Here is a 22,555-nt window from a genome sequence, read left to right as displayed (position 1 = left end):
AGACACTGTCGCAGCAACATTATGTACAAAATGAGTTAAAAAAAGTTACAAACAATGTGAAAAAACTAACAAAATAGCACAGTTGGTTAGGAGCCCGTAAAACGGCAGCCATCCCCTCAGGCACCATTCGTTATAGTATTTGAACCCAGGTCTGCTACATCTTAATTTGAGCCAGTTTGGTACAGCAGGAAAATAATCCTGCAGCAACATGAAATATGAATTTCAGGAAGAGATACCTCGTGAAGCAATTGCTCTCTACTCTATCCCTCTTGATCGTACATTCTTCTGTCTCTTTTACATAGCAGGTGTAAAAGAAACACAGTCCGGACAATTAGTCACACAATGGATTATGGTCATTGTAGTTAATTACCATGTTTTCTGCGTTAAACAACAGGATGTAAAATATTGTCCCGTTTGAAAACTCCCAACTACATCGCACATTTCGGGCTTGATCTGATTTATCTCTAGAGAAACAGAAGGAAAAAAACATAACTAAATGGAATTCAAATAATTGAACCGATGTAAGGTCAAATAGTTGTTTAAAAACTGAAAAACAAGCAAAATGTTAGTTAATCGCACAGCACTTGTGTTAGGGTTGGGCAATATCCCGATTTTCATACTGTCATACCGGGATCTTGATCTCTGCTGTAACCAATAAGCATTATCTTGACATTTAGACACGTAGCTAGCAAGTTAGCAAACCAAAAGCATAGCTGGAGCCCTGAGCTGGATATAATTTATTTGACACATCTTAACATGTTTTATAGTTATACTTAACTACAGCGGGTAGCACACACCCCCGCATATCATTTTTTAACGGTATTGAAAATCATAACGTCTGTATTTCGGAATACCCCGGTATACGGTATAAAGAGTATATAGCCTAGTGTGTGTGTGTGTGTGTGTGTGTGTGTGTGTGTGTGTGTATATTAGGGCTGACCCCATTTAGTCGACTGGTCGATTGTTTGGTCGATAGGCTGTTGGTCGACCAAGATTTTTCTGGTAGAGCAGAAGCAAATATATACAGTACTAGTCAAAAGTTTGGACACAACTACTCAATCCAGTGTTTTTCTTTATTTTTACTATTTTCTATGTTGTAGAATTATAGTGAAGACATCAAAACACTGAAATAACACATATGGAATCATGTATAAACCAAAAAAAAGTGTTAAAGAAATCAAAATACATTTTATACTTGAGATTCTAGAAACCCTTTGCCTTGATGACAGCTTTGCACACTCTTGGCATTCTCTCAACCAGCTTCATGAGGAATGCTTTTCCAACAGTCTTGAAGGAGTTCCCACATATGCTAAGCACTTGTTGGCTGCTTTTCCTTCACTCTGTGGTCCAACTCTTCCCAAGCCATCTCAATTGGGTTGAGGTTGGGTGATTGTGGAGGCCAGGTCATCAGCTGAAGCACCCCATCACTCTCCTTCTTGGTCCAATAGTCCTTACACAGACGCGAGGTGTGTTGGGTCAATGTCCTGTTGAAAAACAAATGATAGTCCTACTAAGCGCAAATCAGAGGGGATGGCGTATCCCTGCAGAATGATGTGGTAGCCATGCTGGTTAAGTGTGCCTTAAACTGTAAATAGATCACAGACAGTGTCACCAGCAAAGCACCCCCAAACCATCACACCCCCTCCTCCATGCTTAACGGTGGGAACCACCCATGCAGCGATCATCCATTCACCTACTCTGCGTCTCACAAAGACATGGCTGTTGGATCCAAAAACTCATCAGACCAAAAGACAGATTTCCACCGGTCTAATGTCCATTGTCGTGTTTCTTGGCACCAGCAAGTCTCTTCTTCTTATTGGTGTCCTTTAGTAGTGGTTTCTTTCAAGCAATTTGACCATGAAGGCTTGATCCACGCAGTCTCCACTGAAAAGTTGATGTTGAGATGTGTCTGTTACTTGAACACTGTGAAGCATTTATTTGGGCTGCAATCTGAGGTGCAGTTAACTCTAATGAAATTATCCACTACAGCAGAGGTCTTCCTTTCCTGTGGCGGTCCTCGTGAGAGCCAGTTTCATCATAGCTCTTGATGGTTTTTACGACTGCACTTGTAGAAACCTTCAAAGTTCCTGACATTTTCCACAGTGACTTACCTACATGTAAAGAAAACATCTCAAGAGACTAACGGCTGTTGAAGCTCTTACAATTGACGTTGAAAGAAGAATCTGTCTACTAAAGTGGACAATCTGCAAGGTGAAAATAAGGAAAACAAACAGAAAATCAATGACTGTTCTTCACAACCGGAGAAGATGCAGCTCAAGATGGCTGACATGGAGTACCATTCACGTCGCTCAAATGTAAGATTAATTTATTTAAAAGAAGGAGATGAGACTGTTGATCAAATCGGATTCCTACAGAGAATGATCCCTAAATGGATCCCATCCATATCTCACAAGGTTGAGATAGAAAGAGCCCATCGCATCTACTCGAGACCTGGGACCAGTAATGCTACAGACAGACCGACAACGCTGATCTTCAGGGTCCTCCGGTACAACAACGAAAACGCTGATCTTCAGGGTCCTCCGGTACAACAACCACCAAGCCATTCTATAAGGAGCCAGAGCAGCAGAGCTCCTTCACCACGCCGGTAAGGTACTGTGGTTTTCCCTTGACTACAGCATGCACACCTCCCAACACCACAAAGTCTTCAACGAGGTCCCGAACAAACTCAGACGGAGGGGCATCCAGTCATTCCTCGTTTATCCAGCAAAGTTCTGGGCCACACACGCCTGTCATTCACAAGATGCAGAGGAGTTTGTGGTATCACTAGGAGAGGACAACCACTAGCACCGCAGTGAGCACCACTCCGCTGATCCTGATGTGAGGAGGACAACTCAACAATGGGGCCATGCAAGCACCAGGGAACCTATGGAATAAGTGAACTGGTCAAGTGGATTTAACCACAACTCCAAGGAGTTTTGAGGAACATCTGATCAAAATACTTATGATCATTATGAACTTCGACAACGGAACAGCAGCAAGATAGCTAGCTAACAGATTATCTCTTCAGTAGTGTTAGCTGGCTAGCTAGCTTGACTCATGTTGCTATGACAACAACTGCATAGCTAGAGAAGTCAACTATCACCATTGAATTATTTAGCAAGTTAGTTCTCCATGTTTGTGCTACGTTAAGGCTTAATCGTTCAGTCAATTGAGCAGTTCTTGCCGTTCTCATATCTCCATTGTGTCAGTTAATGCAAGATATTTAAATGGAGTGAGATATTCAGGGCTATTGGGAGGGTTTTAGTGATAGACACTGCTGCGAATCAGTCACGGGTCTAACATTGAGTGGAGAGGAAGGACCGTTGTGTCCTAACCTGTCAGGTTATTGGGGTGGAATGGCAATTTGAAGATGCTTTTAATTTTATCCAACAATGGATATGCTTACTGTTTTTCCCTGGAGTATCTGGTTTACAATTATTGAATTGGTAACTGAATAGTCATTTTTTAGCTATCGTAGGTTACATTTACCCCCTTTTATCCATCAAACTGGTTTCACCACAGATGGATCATGGCTAATTTAGTGATCATTTCCTGTAATCTGAGGGGTTCTAATGAGCCAAATGAGATAAGTAAATGTCTTGACCTATCACATAGGAATAAAGATGGCATTGCTCTATTGCAAGAGACACATATTTTCGAGGGTAATGTCCATAGACTTCAAAAGAATACAGCGGATCAGATCTCCTACTAAGGGACTGATATCTGATCCTTCAGCTTTTAGAGCATATTATCCCGATTTATACAGTTCCTCACATAGCTTTGATACTTCTGCTTGTCGGCGGTTCCTGGAGAACCTTACGTTGCCCAAACTCTCTCAAGAAGAAACAGTTTTAATAGAGGAACCTTTCACTTTTTCTGAACTGAAAGCTGCTCTTTTAAATATGAAGAAAGATATAACTCCTGAACTTATTCTCAATTTTTGGGATGAGCTTATTAAGTTATTCTTGACTCGCTAAACATTGCTATTGAAAAAGAACAAATCCACATAGACATCAATACAGCTATTAAATCCCTAATCCCTAAGAAAGGAAAAGACCTTACAAATTGTGCACATTTTCAGCCAATCATTTTAATCGGATACATCAAAATTCGGCCTCCTCACATATCAAAATCAAACAAACTGAACAAGCAATTTCTCTGTGTGCAGATTACATGATTGCTCTACATCATAAACTCTCATAAATCCCTCCAGCCAATAATTTTTCACAGCATTTAGCTAATGGTCTGGTTACAAGATCAACTGGTCTACATCAGCAACTACCACCCATGATCCCAGTGAAGAAACAATTTGCCTAATTAGGCATTACCATATCCCCTTCTTTTCACACTACTTGCAGGAAGAACACTACCATATCCCCTTCTTTTCACACTACTTGCAGGAAGAACACTACCATATCCCCTTCTTTTCACACTACTTGCATCATGTCTCGCTCCATCCATCAACGCCACGTTGCACCACAGACTGTCCAGGAGTTGGCGGATGCTTTAGTCCAGGTCTGGGAGGAGATCCCTCAGGAGACCATCCGCCACCTCATCAGGAGCAAGCCCAGGCGTTGTAGGGAGGTCATACAGGCACGTGGAGGCCACACACACTACTGAGCCTCATTTTGACTTGTCTTAAGGACATTACATCAAAGTTGGATCAGCCTGTAGTGTGGTTTTCCACTTCAATTTTGAGTGTGACTCCAAATCCAGACCTCCATGGGTTGATACATTTGATTTCCATTGATAATTTGTGTGATTTTGTTGTCATTCATTCAGATCTAGGATGTGTTATTTCACCTTTATCATTTCACCTTTATTTAACCAGGGAGGCTAGTTGAGAACAAGTTCTCATTTGCAACTGCGACCTGGCCAAGATAAAGCGTAGCAATTCGACACATACAACAACACAGAGTTACACATGGAATAAACTGTGCTTGCCCTGGGAACCCAATGGCCTGGGGGTGACTCCGAATCTTCTACTACTGCAGCCTCTCTACTCTCCTCCTACCCCTCCCTGCCCTCCCCATTCTCTGTTTCTCTTACCGTTGCTTCCTGCTGAGACAACAGTGCCAAGGAGCTGTCAGCAGACCTGACCTGACCCTGATAGTGGCCTTAGCAGCCATAGATAATCATAGACCAAAGCAACTTGTTCTCAATCTTGACTCAAGAGGTTCCATGCTTGGCGGCCATTGATGTAAAAACATTCCTAAAGTTTGCCAAACTCTTTACAGCCAGATTATCTATGCTCTGCTATATGCTATCCCAGCCTGTCCTTCTATTCAGTCTGATGGTGAAAAGGGTACTGTAGACCTGATTGTATTTCCCTGAAGCTCTTTGAATATTATATATATATACAGTGCCTTGCGAAAGTATTCGGCCCCCCTGAACTTTGCGACCTTTTGCCACATTTCAGGCTTCAAACATAAATATATAAAACTGTATTTTTTTGTGAAGAATCAACAACAAGTGGGACACAATCATGAAGTGGAACGACATTTATTGGATATTTCAAACTTTTTTAACAAATCAAAAACTGAAAAATTGGGCGTGCAAAATTATTCAGCCCCCTTAAGTTAATACTTTGTAGCGCCACCTTTTGCTGCGATTACAGCTGTAAGTCGCTTGGGGTATGTCTCTATCAGTTTTGCACATCGAGAGACTGAAATGTTTTCCCATTCCTCCTTGCAAAACAGCTCGAGCTCAGTGAGGTTGGATGGAGAGCATTTGTGAACAGCAGTTTTCAGTTCTTTCCACAGATTCTCGATTGGATTCAGGTCTGGACTTTGACTTGGCCATTCTAACACCTGGATATGTTTATTTTTGAACCATTCCATTGTAGATTTTGCTTTATGTTTTGGATCATTGTCTTGTTGGAAGACAAATCTCCGTCCCAGTCTCAGGTCTTTTGCAGACTCCATCAGGTTTTCTTCCAGAATGGTCCTGTATTTGGCTCCATCCATCTTCCCATCAATTTTAACCATCTTCCCTGTCCCTGCTGAAGAAAAGCAGGCCCAAACCATGATGCTGCCACCACCATGTTTGACAGTGGGGATGGTGTGTTCAGCTGTGTTGCTTTTACGCCAAACATAACGTTTTGCATTGTTGCCAAAAAGTTCAATTTTGGTTTCATCTGACCAGAGTACCTTCTTCCACATGTTTGGTGTGTCTCCCAGGTGGCTTGTGGCAAACTTTAAACGACACTTTTTATGGATATCTTTAAGAAATGGCTTTCTTCTTGCCACTCTTCCATAAAGGCCAGATTTGTGCAATATACGACTGATTGTTGTCCTATGGACAGAGTCTCCCACCTCAGCTGTAGATCTCTGCAGTTCATCCAGAGTGATCATGGGCCTCTTGGCTGCATCTCTGATCAGTCTTCTCCTTGTATGAGCTGAAAGTTTAGAGGGACGGCCAGGTCTTGGTAGATTTGCAGTGGTCTGATACTCCTTCCATTTCAATATTATCGCTTGCACAGTGCTCCTTGGGATGTTTAAAGCTTGGGAAATATTTTTGTATCCAAATCCGGCTTTAAACTTCTTCACAACAGTATCTCGGACCTGCCTGGTGTGTTCCTTGTTCTTCATGATGCTCTCTGCGCTTTTAACGGACCTCTGAGACTATCTGAGTGCAGGTGCATTTATACGGAGACTTGATTACACACAGGTGGATTGTATTTATCCTCATTAGTCATTTAGGTCAACATTGGATCATTCAGAGATCCTCACTGAACTTCTGGAGAGAGTTTGCTGCACTGAAAGTAAAGGGGCTGAATAATTTTGCACGCCCAATTTTTCAGTTTTTGATTTGTTAAAAAAGTTTGAAATATCCAATAAATGTCGTTCTACTTCATGATTGTGTCCCACTTGTTGTTGATTCTTCACAAAAAAATACAGTTTTATATCTTTATGTTTGAAGCCTGAAATGTGGCAAAAGGTCGCAAAGTTCAAGGGGGCCGAATACTTTCGCAAGGCACTCATCTCCATCGCAGTCGCATCTCTGAAGATCGCTATATCACATGAATGTCGTTCCTAACACATGAAACACCTATCCTGGCATCGTGAAATCTGTGCAGCGTGACTGCAAATTAGATGACATGGAACGTCACCATTGCATAGGCTGGTCATGCTGGTCACCAGCATAAGCTCGAGACTAGTGCTGTTTTTGCTGGGGACCAGTCTTCGCTGTGGTTTTGCTGGTGACCAGTCGTCGCTGTGGTTTTGCTGGTGACCAGTCTTCGCTGTGGTTTTGCTGGTGACCAGTCTACGCTGTGGTTTTGCTGGTGACCAGTCTACGCTGTGGTTTTGCTGGTGACCAGTCGTCGCTGTGGTTTTGCTGGTGACCAGTCGTCGCTGTGGTTTTGCTGGTGACCAGTCTACGCTGTGGTTTTGCTGGTGACCAGTCTTCGCTGTGGTTTTGACCACTTTGATCTTGTACATTAACAGCCAGTACCAATGGATGTCTGATCCTAGCAACTAGAACAGTGTGTCTGGAATCATCTCACAGTCCTACAGTGGCATTTCAAAGGCCAAGTGAGTGAGAAGGCATTGCTAGACACAAAAAGCAAGTTTTGCTTTATTGCACCACCTTTCATTGAACGCACCGACACACACTCACACACACACATACACCGTAGCTCAATAACACCCACCCCCCCCCACCTTTTGAATCCCTATTCTCTGTTTAATAGCAACCTTGGGAGGAGAAGGACTGCACCGGTGCGACACTTAACACCCACTAGTCAGAGAGAAATGTTTTTGATATGCTCGTGTCGTTTAATCATCCCCATTCTACTGGGGCCAGCGCAGGACAATTTTGCAGGATATTAACTCCCAACTAAAACCCTGGCTTGTATCATTTGAGAGGCCAGTCAAGCAGGAGTCTCAGGAGAGCCTGGAGAGAGAGGTTCTTCCCACTCACAGTGGTAGTAATATAGGCTTCACTGGGCCGAGAGAGAGAAAAGGGGGAGAGCAAAAGAGAGAGAATTGACAGGTCATATTTCACCATGGAAGAATCGGTAGAGATATTAGCCACCATTGAAGGGATAGTGAAAAAAATCACAATGGTTTAAATGCCGTGTATAGGAGTTATCAGAAAGTAGGCTGGCCCTATTTGAAGTCTTGAAGATCAATGCATTGCACACTATTTGTTTATAAAGCACTCTTGCATAAGCCACCACCGTATCTCACTTCTTTGTTAACCTACAGAAATACAAGCTATCAGACACGGTCTCAGGGATGGCCAACTCTGGAGATCCCTTCGATCTCCACACAGTTGGGTAAATCTGCCTTTAGCTATTTTGCACCTTGCTTGTGTAATGATCTACAGAGTTTGCAAAACTATTGATGCATTGGTGAGGAGCATTTTAAGGAAGAATGTCTTTGTTTCTGAGATTCTATGACTGGTCTAATGTTGTTTATTTGTGACCGACCGCCTCGATCTTATGTAGCAACATTTGAAATTGTGTTTTTTTACATTGGATAAAAGTAGAGACTCAGAGCTAGAAAATGGTATATCACACACTGCAGTTGAGGAACAATGGGGAAGTAATTCTGCTTATAAAGTTGATAAACTTGTAACCCTACTTTTGAGAAAATAATATTTTGGTACACCTACTGGAGAGCTCTCCTTTGTCTACACCCATTCAGCATCGTTCACACCCTCTTAAGCCTTAGCCCCACCCATCTCTTTAAGGAGTCACATGTGAGGCCATGTGGTAAACACACCCTATATCAAATACAATCTAAGTTTATTTGTCACGTGCACAGGATACAGAAGGTGTAAACGGTTACTTGCATAGTAGCAATATCAAAAACAGAAAGTGTCCAGATAAAAATATTGTACAAATATGTTAATAATGTTATCATTATTAGATGACGCTTACCCAACACACGTCTAAATTGATGGGTCATGTGAAAGAAATGGTTTAACCACCCCCCAGCCACATCTAGCTAAGTGGATGTGTCGCTATTGTCTAGTTATCTTCATGAAATAAAATAGAGGCCGTAATCACCCCCAGAAACACCTGGCTAATTTGATGAGTCATGAAATAATCAATGCGAAGTAGAGTCTTTGGTTTAAACATGTAGCTAGCTAGATAAACAATGAACCGGCATAACCCCAACTCATACTACTGCCAACACAAACATTGCTGTATAGCATGAATCTGCAGGTAGCTACATCTAACAAACTGGGTTCAATGTTAGCTAGCTAACATTAGGCTATAACTAGCAATGCAAATGGATTTCTGATTCAAATCATATTACTACACAGATCATACACGTAACGTTAGCTAGCGAGCCAGCAAGCTAACGTTTTCTAGCTAACAGTAAGTTTTAATTTACAATAAAAATGAAAAAACTTTCTGACTAAATTTGAAACTTATATCTGAAAATGTAGCTAGACTCTTACCCGTATACATGGATGAACGCTTCACGGCAGACTGGAACTATTTAACTGTTTTGTTTGTAGCTAGTCTTGTTTGGCCAGCTTTGTCTCAAGTCACTCCGGTTCACACCGACCGGGGCGTGAGCGGAAAGATCCCCATCACTTTTTCCTACTGATCTGTCTATAGCGCCTGTTAATTCAGGGCATCAATGTTGTTGAGAAAAGTAGCAAAACTTTTGTCGTTCTCGATGGCTAACGTTCAATATTTCAAAAATGGCGCTGTAGAAAGGATTGTCAACACATACTCAAAAGCTCATGTTATAGACAGAAGCATGCTACATGGCAGACCATTCCAAACTCATCTCCCAGCATGTCCAGCCCAACCATCATCTCAGCCAATCGGGAAGGTTCCTGTCTTTCTCAATGGCTAACTAAGCTCGTAATTTAACAATTGTATTTGTATTTATGGATGGAATACTAATTTGTTATTAACTTCTTATGGCTGCAGGGGCAGTATTGAGTAGCTTGGATGAAAGGTGCCCAGAGGTGCCCAGAGTAAAAGGCCTGCTCCTCAGTCCCAGTTGCTAATATCTGCATATTATTATTAGTATTGGATAGAAAACACTCTGAAGTTTCTAAAACTGTTTGAATGATGTCTGTGAGTATAACAGAACTCATATGGCAGGCAAAAACCTGAGAAGAAATCCAAACCGGAAGTGGGAAATCTAAGGTTGGTCGATTTTCAACCAGACCCTATTGAATACACAGTGGGATATTGGTTATGTTGCACTTCCACTAGATGTCAACCGTCTTTAGAAACTTGAATGAGGCTTCTACTGTGATGTGGAGCCGGATGGGAGCTGTTTGAGTCAGTGGTCTGGCAGAGAGCCAGGTCCTGGTCAAGCGCATTTCACATGATAGCGACCTGCGTTCCATGGCTTTTCTACAGACAATGGAATTCTCCGTTTGGAACGTTATTGAAGATTAATGATAAAATCATCCTAAAGATTGATTCCATACTTAGTTTGAAATGTTTCTAAGACCTGTAATATAACTTTTTGAAGTTTTCGTCCGACGTTCGGGTATACCTGCACGAGCGTTTGGATTTGTGTACTAAAAACGCTAACAAAAGTAGCTACTTGGACATAAATAATGGACATTATTGAACAAAACCAAAATTTATTGTGGAACTAGGATTCCTGGGAGTGCATTCTGATGAAGATCATCAAAGGTAAGGGAATATTTATAATGTTATTTCTGATTTCTGTTGACTCCAACATGGCGGATAATAAATAAAAAAAATTCTGAGCGCCATCTCAGATTATTGCATGGTTTGCAATGACACAGTGGTTGTATTAGGAGAGGTATATCTATATTTCCATGTCTAACAATTGTATTTATCGACATTTAGAATGAGTATTTCTGTAAAATGATATGGCTCTCTAAAATATCACCGGATGTTTTTGGAACTAGTGAACGTAACGCGCCAATGTATACTGAGATTTCTTTATATAAATATTAACTTTATCAAACAAAACATACATGTATTGTGTAACATGAAGTCCTATGAGTGTCATCTGATGAAGATCATCAAAGGTTAGTGATTAATTTTATATCTCTATTTGTGCTTTTTGTGACTCCTCTCTTTGGCTGGAAAAATGGCCAAATTTTTCTGTGAGTTGGTGGTGACCTAACATAATCGTTTGTGGTGCTTTCGCTGTAAACGCCTATTTGAAATCGGACACTGTGGTGGGATTAACAACAAGATTACCTTTAAAACGGTATAAAATACATGTATGTTTGAGGAATTTTAATTATGAGATTTCTGTTGTTTTGAATTTGGCGCCCTGCACTTTCACTGGCTGTTGTCATATTGCAGCCCTAAGAAGTTTAAATGTTTTGTAACTTTCCCCAGGTCTTTGCTGTAAATGAGAACGTATTCTCAGTCAACTCACCTGTTAAATAACGAATGAATGAAATAAAAATAAAAACTGTGATTTGGCTATGGCCAAAATATAATGGTGGGGCATTGTTGGTTAATAATTTGGTGAACCAAGCGCTTGAGAAATGGCTAACTACTGCTCACGCGCAGAAGATGTGCAGTGACGAAATTGTGCTAAAAATACATTCTATAAAGACAGGAAATTAAAGCACATACATAAAAAATGACAACAGAGAGCAAAATCCACTTGGACACCTTATATTGCTTAACCCTTTAGAATCCATATAGCGGCCGTTGACGGCCTATCTTTAAATTACTATAGAGGCCGCAAACCACCTTGTTTTTCTAACAATAATATCTGTGTCAATATCACAAAATGAACTTGCTAACAACCTGTTGTGCTATTTCTCAAAATGACGGCACCGAAGTGGCCACGACTTTTCACTGTGGAAGAGGCTGTATTCGTTGGTGATACAGATTTGGACACATCCTTGCACTCTCAAAGCGATGATGATGATGTCAAAGAGAATGAAATAAGTAAACAGCAGAGTGTACAAAACATTAAGGACACCTGCTCCATAACATAGACTAACCAGATGAATCCAGAGGAAAGATACCCTATATATACACAAAAATATGTGGACTGTTCAAATTTGTGGATTTGGCTATTACAGTCAAACCAGTTGCTGACAGGTGTATTAAAGTGAGAACACAACCATGCTATCTCCATAGACAAACAATGGCAGTAGAATGGCCTTACTGAAGAGCTCAGTGACTTTCAACACGGCACCGTCATAGGATCAGTTCGTCAAATCTCTGCCCTGCTAGAGCTGTCCCGGTCAACTGTAAGTGCTGTTATTGTGAGTGGAAACGTCTAGGAGCAACAATGGCTCAGCCGCCAAGTGGTAGGCCACACAAACTCATAAAATGGGGCCGCAGAGTGCTGAAGTGTGTACTGCATAAAAATCGTCTGTCCTCGGTGGCTATACTCACTACCGAGTTCCTCTGGAAGCAACGTGTGCACAATAACGGTTTGTCTGGAGCTTCATGAAATTCATTTCCAGCTGCCGCACACAAGCCTAAGATCACCATGCGCAATGCCAAGCGTTGGCTGGGGTGGTGTAAAGCTCGCCGTCACTGGACTCTGGAGCAGTGGAAACGCGCTCTCTGCAGTGTTGAATCACGCTTCACCATCTGGCAGTCCGATAGACAAATCTGGATTTGGCGGATGCCAGGACAACGCTACCTGATCGAATGTATAGTGCCAACTGTAAAGTTTGGTGGAGAAGGAATATTCATCTGGGGTTGTTTTTCATGGTTTGGGCTAGGCCCCTTAGTTCCAGTGAAGGGAAATCTTAACGCTACCGCATACAATGACATTCTAGATGATTCTGTTCTTCCAATTTTGTGGCAACAGTTTGGGGAAGGCCCTTTCCTGTTTCAGCATAACAATGTCCCTGTGCACAAAGCGAGGTCCATACAGAAATGGTTTGGTCGAGATCGCTGTGGAAGAACTTCACTGGCCTGATGCGCTTGTGGCTGGTCCCTGAAGCAATGTTCCAACGTTTAGTGGGAAGCCTTCCCAGAAGGCAGCAACTCTATATGAACGCCCATGATTTTGGAATGAGATGTTCGACGTGCAGGTGTCCACATACCCTACATTACCAAAGTATAATCCCTTATTGATGTCAGTTGATAAATCCACTTCATGGTAGTAGGTGTCAGGGGCACGCACTGGTTTGTGTCAAGAACTGCGACGCTGCTGTTTTTCCACACTCAACAGTTTCCTGTGTGTATCAAGACTGTTGGAAGCATTGGAGTCAACATTTTCTTATTTTACCTTTAGTCCGTTAAGAACAAATTCTTATTTACAATGACGGTCTAGGAACAGTGGGTTAACTGCCTTGTTCAGGGGCAGAGATTTTTACTTTGTCAGCTCGGGGACTCGATCTAGCAACCTTTCGGTTACTGGCACAACGCTCTTACCACTAGGCTACCTGCCGCCCCAATTGAGGCTGTTCTGAGGGCAAAAGGGAGGGGGTGGGGGGGTTGTGTTCTTAATGTCTTGTGCATTCAGTGTATGTTTGGTGTTAATTGATGCATCGATAATTGATGCTGTGAAATTTGGGGAAAAGCTCTCAGATTAGCAAACCCTGTCATGATCACTTGGTTGGTATAGGGGGAATTGATATGATATTGAGTTGCAGTGATATTAGTTTGCATAGCCAGCTAAGAAATGTATTGTTTTGTCCTGTTTCATAACTAATCAACTAACATTTGCAAACCCTGTAGTTAGTCTGTCAGGAAAGAAAACCTGAGATGAATGGAGGCAACATTGTGCTTCGCTCGCGACGCTGTCACTTGATCATCTCACTCCCTCCCTAAAAAAACAACCAGCTTAATATGCCCATCGAAATACATTAAGAAATATTCTAAATTTGTTTGGCTAAAGTAAATCTTTCACTTTCAACATCCTAAATACATAAACAACAGATGATGATGTGTTGAATCTGTGAACAGTTGTGCCACATACTTTGACTTCTTACCAACTATGAAAAGTGATCTTGACCACGGGTCTTGAAGTGTGTGTACCCTATGTAGACTTGTTTAGTGTTTTTACTACCTTTATTTAACTAGGCAAGTCAGTTAAGAACAAATGATTATTTACAATGCCGGCCTACACCGGCCAAACCCGGACAACGCTGGGCCAGTGTTACTCCGTCCTCTGGGACTCCCAATTAAGTGATAAACCCAAACCCGGACAATGCTGGGCCAATTGTGCGCCGTCCTATGGGACCCCCAATCATGACCGGTTGTGATACAGCCTGGATTCAAACCAGGGTGTCTGTAGTGACACCTCAAGCACTGAGATGCAGTGCCTTAGACCGCTGCACCACGTATGGTTATAATCTGACCCATCTATGAACAAATTCATAAACGTCTTTTTTTTGTGCTGTCTGCAATATACATCAGTCTGATATACATATGCACACCATTAACTGAGAAAAGTCTGGCCACTAAGGGATTCATAAAATCATTTTGATTGATTGATTGAAAGTGCTCTATAGATCAGGATGATACTGTGTGTGTGTGTGTGTGTGTGTGTGTGTGTGTGTGTGTGTGTGTGTGTGTGTGTGGTGTGTGTGTGTGTGTGTGTATTGGGATGTGTATGGTTGAGAAAAAAAGAGGGAGGGAGAGAGGGAGAGAGAGACAAGGTGAGAGGGAGGGAGAAATTATCTTCCTGACAACAACTGACCCTTCACTAAGCCCTGCCACAGAATTTTGAGCAACCAATTGCAGCGCTCCAATGGATAGCAACTGTTGTCAAGTCCAACACCTCCAACAAGCTAACATTTGAAACATTTGGAAGTCATTGAGGACATTACAAAAACACATTGTTTAAATGGCTAAATCATTTAACAGTGCACCAGAGGTACTTGCTACTGTGATTCCTGAAATGCAGAGCCTGTTGAGACAGTATTTTTTGAATATGAAATTATACTTGTTTTACATTGTTTGCTAACAGTCTTATTGGCCACCCAACATTGCTAACAATAGCTAGCTAACAATAGCTAGCTAGCAGTATCCTTCCTGTTTGGCCCTATCCGGGGGTGTCCTCGGAGTGGGCCACAGTGTCTCCTGACCCCTCCTGTCTCAGCCTCCAGTATTTATGCTGCAGTAGTTTATGTGTCGGGGGGCTAGGGTCAGTTTGTTATATCTGGAGTACTTCTCCTGTCCTATTTGGTGTCCTGTGTGAATCTAAGTGTGCGTTCTCTAATTCTCTCCTTCTCTCTTTCTCTCTCTCGGAGGACCTGAGCCCTAGGACCATGCCCCAGGACTACCTGACATGATGACTCCTTGCTGTCCCCAGTCCACCTGGCTGTGCTGCTGCTCCAGTTTCAACTGTTCTGCCTTATTATTATTCGACCATGCTGGTCATTTATGAACATTTGAACATCTTGGCCATGTTCTGTTATAATCTCCACCCGGCACAGCCAGAAGAGGACTGGCCATCCCACATATGCTCTCTCTAATTCTCTCTTTCTTTCTCTCTCTCGGAGGACCTGAGCCCTAGGACTATGCCCCAGGAATACCTGACATGATGACTCCTTGCTGTCCCCAGTCCACCTGACTGTGCTGCTGCTCCAGTTTCAACTATTCTGCCTTATTATTATTCGACCATGCTGGTCATTTATGAACATTTGAACATCTTGACCATGTTTTGTTATAAATCTCCACCCGGCACAGCCAGAAGAGGACTGGCCACCCCACATAGCCTGGTTCCTCTCTAGGTTTCTTCCTAGGTTTTGGCCTTTCTAGGGAGTTTTTCCTAGCCACCGTGCTTCTACACCTGCATTGCTTGCTGTTTGGGGTTTTAGGCTGGGTTTCTGTACAGCACTTTGAGATATCAGCTGATGTACGAAGGGCTATATAAATAAATTTGATTTGATTTGATTTAGCAGTAGAAGACAAGGGGTAGGATTTGGAGATGATTGGAGGGATAGTTGTGGAGGGAGAGGGGAGTGGAGGAAGAGTAGCATGGAGAGGGAGAGGAGAAGGCAGAGGGAAATGAGGAGGAAGAGGGAGAGCCCACAAGAAAAGGGTATCTATGAGGGCAACAGCCAAGCCTACGTTTCCGTGGAGTGCGTCTGCCCCAAGTCCCACCATCAACCCTTACACCACACAGCCTGGGGCTAAAGTGACAGTGGCAGGTGTTTTGGAGTTGTTTTGGAAAGTTCACCTAACAGCCATTTTTGCACTATTGAATAGACCCTAAAAGTAAGCAGTTCACTGTTGGATTCAGCGCACGTGACAAATGAACTTTGATTTGATTTAGTAATTTAGGGAGTCATTTTTTTTCCAACACCAACCTGTCCACCACCACATTATTAAAATGGCACCAGAAGAAATGGCAGCAGTTTTACGGGCGCACAACCAAATTGTGCTACTTTGTGGGGGGGTTTTCGCGTTATTTGTAACTTAACATAATGTTTCTAAAACCGTATCTTACGGCAAAAAATAGCTTCTGGATATCAGGAAAGCGATCCCTCACCTCGGATTAGACAAAGATTTTTTCTTCAACAAGCAAGACGCACAGGACATTCTCCAAACACCCGACAGGGCCAACATCCCCGTTATTTGCAAGAGGAAGAAACACAGGTACAGGGGACACAGAGTGGGATGCCTCATGAGGACCCGCAGAAGGAGAGTGGGAAACCTGCCGTTACCGTCAATACTACTCGCCAACGTGCAATCATTGGACAATAAATTAGAAGAGGTACGATCACGAATATCCTACCAACGGGACATCAAAAACTGTAATATCCTGTGTTTCACGGAATCGTGGCTGAATGACGACATGGATATTCAGCTAGCGGGATACACGCTGCACCGGCCGGATAGAACAGCACGCTCCGTAAGACGAGGGGGGGGGGGACATATTTGTAAACAACAGCTGGTGCACGAAATCTGAGAAAGTCTCGACATTTTGCTCACCTGAAGTAGAGTATATTGTGATAAATTGCAGGCCACACTACTTGCCTAGAGAGTTTTCAGCTATACTTTTCGTGGCTGTTAATTTACCACCACAGACAGATGCTTGCACTAAGACCGCACTCAGTCAGCTGTATAAGGAAATAAGCAAACAGAAAACCACTCACCCAGAGGCGGCGCTCCTAGTGGCCGGAGACTTTAATGCAGGGAAACTTAAATCAGTTCTACCAAATTTCTATCAACATGTTAAATGTGCAACCAGAGGGAAACATTTTTTGGATCACCTTTACTCCACACACAGAGATGCGTACAAAGCTCTCCCTCGCCCTGCATTTGGTAAATCCGATCACAACCCGATCCTCCTGATTCCTGCTTACAAGCAAAAATTGAAGCAGGAAGCACCAGTGACTCGGTCTATAAAAAAGTGGTCAGATGAAGCAGATGCTAAACTACAGGACTGTTTTGCTACCACAGACTGGAACATGTTCCGGGATTCTTCCGATGGCATTGAGGAGTACACCACATCAGTCACTGGCTTTGTCAATAAGTGCATCGAGGACGTCATCCCCAGAGTGACTGTACGTACATACCCCAACCAGAAACCATGAATTACAGGCAACATTCGCACTGAGCTAAAGGGCAGAGCTGCCGCTTTAATGGTGCGGGACTCTAAACTGGAAGCTTACAAGAAATCCTGCTATGCTCTGTGACGAACCATCAAACAGGCAAAGCGTCAATACAGGGCTAAGATTGAATCATTCTACACCGGCTCTGACGCTCGTCTTATGTGGCAGGGCTAGGAAACTATTACAGACTACAAAGGGAAGCACAGCCGCGAGCTGCTCAGTGACACGAGCCTACAGACGAGCTAAATTACTTCTATGCTCGCTTCGAGGCAAGCAACACTGAGGCATGCATGAGAGCATCAGCTGTTCCGGACGACTGTGTGATCACGCTCTACGTAGTCGACGTGAGTAAGACCTTTAAACAGGTCAACATACACAAGGCTGCGGGGCCAGACGGATTACCAGGACGTGTGCTCGGGCATATGCTGACAAACTGGCCGGTGTCTTCACTGACATTTTCAACATGTCCCTTTAAAATCAACATGTTTCAAGCAGACCACCATAGTCCATGTGCCCAAGAACACAAAAGCAACCTTGCTAAATGACTCCAGACCTGTGGCACTCACGTCCGTATCCATGAAGTGTTTTGAAAAGCTGGTAATGGCCCACATCAACACCATTATCCCAGAAAACCTAGACCCACTCCATTTTGCATACCGCCCAAACAGATCCACAGATGATGCAATCTCTATTGCACTCAACACTGCACTTTCCCACCTGGACAAAAAAAAACACTTACAGTATGTGAGAATGCTATTCATTGACTACAGCTCAGCGTTCAACACCAAACACCCACAAAGCTCATCACTAAGCTAAGGATCCTGGGACTAAATACCTCCCTCTGCAACTGGTTCCTGGACTTCCTGACGGGCCACCCCAAGGTGGTGAGGGTAGGGAGCAACACATAAGCCATGCTAATCCTCAACACTGAAGCCCCCCATGGGTGCGTGCTCAGTCCCCTCCTGTACTCCCTGTTCACCCAAAACTGCATGGCCAGGCACGACTCCAACACCATCATTAAGTTTGTAGATGACACAACGGTGGTAGAACTGATCACCGGCAAAGCCGAGACAGCCTATAGGGAGGAGGTCAGAGACCTGGCCGGGTGGTGCCAGAACAGCCTATCCCGCAATGTAACCAAGACTAAGGAGAGGATTGTGGACTACAGGAAAAGGAGGACAGAGTACGCCCTCATTACCATCGACAGGGCTGTAGAGGAGCAGGTTGAGAGCTTCAAGTTCCTTGGTGTCCACATCACCAACAACTAGAATGGTCCAAACACACCAAGACAGTCGTGAAGAGGGCACGACAAAGCCCATTTCCCCTCAGGAAAATACAAATACATGGCATGGGTCCTGAGATCCTCAAAAGGTTCTACAGCTGCAACATCAAGAGCTGGTTGCATCACTGCCTGGTACAGCGATTGCTCGGCCTCCGACCGCAAAGCACTACAGAGGGTAGTGCGTACAGCCCAATACATCACTGGGGCTATTTTTTAATTCACCTTTATTTCACCTTATTTAACCAGGTAGGCAAGATGAGAAGTTCTCATTTACAACTGCGACCTGGCCAAGAAAAAGCTACGGGTAAGACAAACACACAGTCAATAATACAGTAGGAAAAAAAGTCTATAAAAATAAGTCTATATACAATGTGAGCAAATGAGGTGAGATAAGGGAAGTAAAGGCAAAAAAGGGCCATGGTGGCAAAGTAAATACAATATAGCAAGTAAAACACTGGAATGGTAGATTTGCAGAAGATGAATGTGCAAAATAGAAATAAAACTAATGGGGTGCAAAGGAGCAAAATAAATAAATACAGAGGTAGTTATTTGGGCTAAATTATAGATGGGCTATGTACAGGTGCAGTAATCTGTGAGCTGCTCTGACAGCTGGTGCTTAACGCCAGTGAGGGAGATAAGTGTTTCCAGTTTCAGAGATTTTTGTAGTTCGTTCCAGTCATTGGCAGCAGAGAACTGGAAGGAGAGGCGGCCAAAGGAGGAATTGGTTTTGGGGGGGGGACCAGATAGATATACCTGTTGGAGTGTGTGCTACAGGTGGGTGCTGCTATGGTGACCGGCGAGCTGAGATAAGAGGGAATTTACCTAGCAGGGTCTTGTAGATGACCTGGAGCCAGTGGGTTTGGCGATGGGTATGAAGCGAGGGCCAGCCAACGAGAGTGTACAGCTCGCAGTCGTGGGTAGTATATGGGGCTTTGGTAACAAAACAGATGGCACTGTGATAGACTGCATCCAATTTATTGAGTAGGGTATTGGAGGCTATTTTGTAAATGACATCGTCGAAGTCGAGGATCAGTAGGTGGGTCAGTTTTACGAGGGTGTTTGGCAGCATGAGTGAAGGATGCTTTGTTGCGAAATAGGAAGCCAATTCTAGATTTAACTTTGGATTGGAGATGTTTGAGTCTGGAAGGAGAGTTTACAGTCTAACCAGACACCTAGGTATTTGTAGTTGTCCACATATTCTAAGTCAGAACCATCCAGAGTAGTGATGCTGGATGGGCGGGCAGGTGCAGGCAGCGATCGGTTGAAGAGCATGCATTTAGTTTTACTTGTATTTAAGAGCAGTTGGAGGCCACGGAAGGAGAGTTGTATGTCATTGAAGCTTGTCTGGAGGGTTGTTAACGCAGTGTCCAATAAAGGGCCAGAAGTATACAGAATGGTGTCATCTGCGTAGAGGTGGATCAGAGACTCACCAGCAGCAAGATCGATATCATTGATGTATACAGAGAAGAGAGTCGGCCCAAGAATTGAACCCTGTGGCACCCCCATAGAGACTGCTAGAGGCCCGGACAACAGGCCCTCCGATTTGACACACTGAACTCTATCAGAGAAGTAGTTGGTGAACCAGGCGAGGCAATCATTTGTGAAACCAAGGCTATTGAGTCTGCCGATGAGGATGTGGTGATTGACAGTCGAAAGCCTTGGCCAGGTAAATTAATACGGCTGCACAGTATTGTTTCTTATCGATGGCGGTTAAGAAATCGTTTAGAACCTTGAGCGTGGCAGAGATGCACCCATGACCAGCTCGGAAACCAGATTGCATAGCGGAGAACGTACGGTGGGATTCTACATTTCGGTAATCTGTTTGTTGACTTGGCTTTCGAAGACCTTAGAAAGGCAGGGTAGGATAGATATAGGACTGTAGCAGTTTGGGTCAAGAGTGTCCCCCCTTTGAAGAGGGGAATGACCGCAGCTGCTTTCCAATCTTTGGGAATCTCAGACAACACGAAAGAGGTTGAACAGGCTGGTAATAGGGGTTGCGATAATTTTAGAAAGAAAGGGTGCAGATACTGTACATGTACATACTACCTCAATCAGCCTGACTAACCGGTGTCTGTATGTAGCCTCGCTACTTTTATAGCCTCGCTACTGTATATAGCCTCACTACTGTATTTAGCCGGTCTATTTACTGTTGTTTTATTTCTTTGCCTACCTATTGTTCACCAAATACCTTTTTTGCACTATTGGTTAGAGCCTTTAAGTAAGCATTTCACTGTAAGGTCTATACCGGTTATATTCGGCGCACATGACAAATAAACTTTGATTTGATCCAATGACTCCCAATCATGGTTTGACACATTTGAAGATGAGATGAAATGCTTCATTGGAATCAATAGTCTCATGGGCATCCGCCTACCGTCTCTCATCGACTACTGGTCCAAGGACGCTGCCCTCAGGGTACAGTACATCGCAAGTAAAATGCCACACAACCTCGTTGAGCTGCTATGTAGATACATGCCTTCTCCGATCCAAATTCAGCCAATGTGACAGACAAATTAGCCTTTAATCAAAATACTGCAAGAGAATTTCCCCAAACTACTTCCCCCATGGCAAGCCCTCTCAGTGGATGAGGTTATGATAACATTTGATGGTAGACTACTGTGGAAGAAGTATTGTTTATGCCCCAAACAAACAGCAAAGTGGGGAATAAAAAAGATAGTATCTCTGTGACTCCTTGACTGGTGTGTACACAGGTTGGGGGTGGAGGGGATCAAGCAACTGAGCTCTGCTAAGCCTAAAGAGTTGTAATGGAGCCCATGAGGGGCTCTCTCTTGACATATCACCATGTTGATTCTGTCAACTTTTTTATCCATAGTTATCCAAGTCCATTATGGAGGGCAAGCTCCACAGAGGTCAGAGTCAAAAATGGTCTGCGGATGATGCTACGGCGTGCCGCTAGAGGGACAAACGAGATGTGTCCTTTCTATGTTCTAAGAGCTCAGGGAATGACACCGTAAACCCGGATCAAAATACAGGCAGAATGAACTCATATCTGCTCCAGAGCTGGACCTGGATTAAAACAACAAAACGGGTGGGGTTGACCATTTCAACCAGCTCAGGAGCCACTACAATGTTGGACGCACAGGCAGAAAATGGTGGAAGTATGTGTTTTGGGGGATTGCTATTATCAATGCTTACATTGTGTGAGGAACCCTGCAAAGGCCCTTCCCAGAAACCGCAGACTCGTGACCCTGAAGGCATTCAAAATACAATTTGTACATTAGCTTTGTGATGGCTACAGTGGCAGGAAGCGGGGAGCTACAAGTGTGGCACCAGGGGTTGTGGACAGAGTTGTAACTCATCATTTGAAAGCAGGCCACTCCCTGGTGAAGTTCGAAGGGCACAAGAGAGGGTGTGTTGTGTGATCTGGATTGGACAAAGGGCAAAGAGTGGGAGTTGTGTAGAAACCTCCTTTGGGTGCTCTACACGTTCTGTGCCACTTTGCAGGGTGTCGCCTTGCTTCCAGAAGTTCCATGACATGTTGTAGGCTAAATACAAACACTAAAGTGACAATGTGAAATAGGAATTTGTACTACAAAAATTTGTACTACAAATTCATAGGCGACTCTTATAGGGAAATTGTTAATGTTTTAAAACAAGTTTTTTTTAATATTCTCTCTATTACTTTCTCTAGCTAATACTTGGTACACTATATACAGCAGAATGTGGAAACCCCTTCAAGTGAGTGGATTCAGCTCATTCAGCCACACCCACTGAGTACACAACCATGCAATCTCCATAGACAAACATTGTCAGTAGAATGGCCTTATTGAAGAGCTCAGTGACTTTCAACGTGGCCCCTTA

At 43.4% G+C, this 22,555-nt stretch overlaps 1 protein-coding gene across 2 annotated transcripts in view; it reads right to left on the bottom strand.

Moving 5' to 3' along the window:
• The window catches only part of dachd (dachshund d), a 322,323-nt gene that overhangs the window by 275,841 nt on the left and 23,927 nt on the right, over positions 1-22,555 (bottom strand). The window lies entirely within an intron of this gene.

This window comes from Oncorhynchus mykiss, chromosome 22 (genome assembly GCF_057628025.1).
Source record: "Oncorhynchus mykiss isolate SJ-2025 chromosome 22, ASM5762802v1, whole genome shotgun sequence".
NCBI classification, from domain to species: domain Eukaryota; kingdom Metazoa; phylum Chordata; class Actinopteri; order Salmoniformes; family Salmonidae; genus Oncorhynchus; species Oncorhynchus mykiss.
This window is presented reverse-complemented; position numbering and strand designations above follow the sequence as displayed.